At 33.5% G+C, this 3,330-nt stretch overlaps 1 pseudogene; it reads left to right on the top strand.

Annotated features, from left to right (window-relative positions):
- The first annotated feature begins 707 nt into the window (after positions 1 to 707).
- LOC118636636 lies at positions 708 to 954 on the top strand (annotated as a pseudogene).
- The last annotated feature ends 2,376 nt before the right edge of the window (positions 955 to 3,330 follow it).

The raw sequence follows: 3,330 nt of genomic DNA, 5'->3' as shown, positions 1-3,330 counted from the left end.
AAATTCTAGACTGAAAAATACAATGCCTGAACTAAATAATTCAATAGAGACCTTCAAAATAAGACTTGGCTTTTCAAAAGAAATAAGGACAGTTCAAATTACCCAGTGAGAGAAATAAAAAGAATAAAAAAATAGTGAAGAAAGCCTAAAGGCTTATGAGAAGCAATAAAAAGAAACACTATCTACTTTCTGAGAATTCCAGGAGAAGATAAAGAGAAAGGAACTGAAATCTATTTAAAGCAATAATAGCTAAACACTACAAACCTGGCAACATAAATAGACATCTAGATCCATGAGTCCCAAAGGACCTCAAATAGGTTGAACTTGAACTAAAACACATTATAATTAAATTGTCAAAGGTCAAAAACAAATAGTTGTAAAAATACAAAGAGAAAAGAGATGGTACATGTAAGGGACCCCATAAGACCATCTGTTGATTTCTCAACTTTTCAGGCCAGGAAAGAATGAGATAATTTATTAAAATATGGAAAAAAAGTCAACCAATTTTATACCTAGCAAAGCTGTCCTTCAAAAATAAAAAAGAGATAAAGAGTTACCCAAACACACAACAGTGAAGGGAGTACACCAACACTAGATATGCCTTACAAGAAATGCTAAAGGGAGAAGAGCGCTGGCCGTGGCGGCGCCACGTTCCTTGTGATGGCTGCCCACGAATCATTTCGCCCTGAGTGTGGTTCCCAGTAACCATGGTGTTTACCCTGTACTCGCTGCTGCAGGCTGCCTTGCTCTGCGTCAATGCCATCACCGTGCTGCATGAGGAGCGTTTCCTCAAGAACATTGGCTGGGGAACAGATTAGGGAATTGGCGGATTTGGAGAGGAGCCAGGAATTAAGTCTCAGCTAATGAATCTTAATCATCTGTAAGAACTGTAATGAGAATGTCACTGATAATAGTAACTCAATTACAGTTGTATTACTTTTACTATTTGGGTGAAGATCAGTGAGGGAAATGGAGACTCAGAAGAAGAGATTCCAGCAGAAGTTATTACTTTGGTCTTTTTTGGAATATACATATCTTAGCTGGCTGTCCTTGGACTTGACAAAAATGTAAATGTGATGATAAAACCAGAGTCCCTATTTATCTGATTTTTTTTACAATGTTTTCAATTTTTGGAGTAGTATTTTAAGGAGTGTGATTCTTAATTCTTCTTTCTATCTGTCACTAGGGTATTCATGCTGGATAAATTTTTGTTTTGTTTTGTTTTGTTTTGTTTTGATGTCTTAGACCATCCTATATTTTGCTCATCCCATAATACAGTTTTATGCAGAAAGATTAAAGCTATGTAAATGTTTTTTTTTTTTTTTCTGGAAATTATTGGTTATACTATTTTAAAGGGGGTGGAATGGCAGCTTTGTTTATGGGACAACATTTGTAAATAAAGTAAAATTTCCAAGGCAAAAAAAAAAGAAATGCTAAAGGGAGTTCCTTGAATGGAAATAAAAGCTTACTAATTAACATAATTAGACATAAGGTGTGTAAAAATCACTGATAATGGTAAATATGTAGTCAAAGTTAGTATTTGTCATATTGTAATGGTGGCATATAATTAACTTACAACTCTAGTTTAAAAGTTAAAAAAACAGCTTTGTAAAAATGACCATGACTGCAAAATCTGTTTTTAGTTACACAATATAAAAAGTTCCAAGCTGTATAATTAATAATGTAAAATGTGAGGGAGAGAAAAGTATAAAATATAGAATATTATTGAAATTAAGTTGAATAAACCTCTTTCCTTCTCATCAGCAAAAAAAAAAAAAAAAAAAAAAAAGTTGTAATAAGTTTAAAACAAGGTGATATAATTTTAACATATTTTATGTAACCCTCACAGTAACCACAAAGGAAAATAACCTATGGTAATTACACAAAAGAACATGACATAGAAGTGAAACATACCAATACCAAAAAAATATTGAAACACAAAACAAGACAGCAGGTTGAGGAGTAAGAACAAGAAATCTATAAACCAACCAGAAAACAATGAACAAAATAGTAAGAGTAAGTCTTTACCTATCAATAATCACTTTAAATGTTAATTGACTAAGTTATCCAATCAAAAGACATAGAACAGCTGAATAAATCAAAAAACAAAACAAGATCAAATATATGTTGCCTAAAAAGAGACTCACTTTAGCCTTAAAGACACACATAGACTAAAAGTGAAGAGATAGCAAAAAATTAAAAATTGAACTTCCATTTGACCCAGTGATCCCACTGCTGGGAATATACTCTAAGAAGCCTGAAACACCAATCAGGAAGAATACATGTACCCCCATGTTCATAGCAGCACTATTTACAATAGCTAAGATCTGGAAACAGCCCAAGTGTCCACCAGTAGACGAATGGATAAAAAAGCTGTGGTACATATACACAATGGAGTACTATGCAGCGGTAAGAAAGAAAGGTCTCTTATCCTTTGAGACGACATGGAGGGACCTGGAAAGTATTATCCTAAGTGAAAGAAGCCAAGCAGAAAAAGACAAATACCACATGATCTCACTTATATACGGAATATAATGAACATAACAGTCTGAGGAATACAGTAGACCCAGACACATGGAAGTAGGGCACAGACTGACATCCCTCAGAAGAGGGGATGGGGGGTGGAGGGGTGGGAAGAGATAAACCACAGAACTTATATGCATATATGCATGACCAATGGACATGGACAACTAAGCCAGGGACAGGGTGGAGGGGGGGTGGGGTGGGGGGTGCCAATGGGGTAAAAAGGTAAAATATCTGTAACAAAAAAATAAATAAAAATTCATAAAAAAATAAAAAATAAATAAATAAAAAATAAAAGTGAAGAGATAGGAAAAAAAGGTATTTCCAGCACATGGTAACTAAAAAACAATCAGTGATAGCTATTGTTATTTCAGACAAAATAGGTTTTTAAAAATTGTGTATATTAATGCACTCAACATCAAAGTACCTAAATATATAAATCACAAACTAACAGTGCAAATAAAATAAAGAAATAACACTATAATAATGTCAGGGACTTTACTACTCTACTCTTAACAATGGAGAGATCAGTCAGACAGAAAATCAATAAGGAAACAGCAGATTTGAACACTATATACCAATTGGACCAAATAAAACATTGCATTCAACAACAGCAGCATGCGTATTTTTCTCAAACACACATATAACATTTTTTAGGATAGAACATATGTTAGGCCACAAAACAAGCATTAGCAAATTCCCTGTGATTGTAATCATACCAAGTATCATCTCTAACAACAATTTTATTGAACTAGAAATCAATAATAGAAGAATTAAAGCAAACTTTTCATGCATTCTTCCAAAATT

The sequence above is a fragment of the Molossus molossus genome, unplaced genomic scaffold (genome assembly GCF_014108415.1).
Source record: "Molossus molossus isolate mMolMol1 unplaced genomic scaffold, mMolMol1.p scaffold_m16_p_2, whole genome shotgun sequence".
Classification (NCBI taxonomy): domain Eukaryota; kingdom Metazoa; phylum Chordata; class Mammalia; order Chiroptera; family Molossidae; genus Molossus; species Molossus molossus.
The sequence above is the reverse complement of the archived record's forward strand: the minus strand, read 5'-3'. Positions and strand labels throughout refer to the sequence as shown.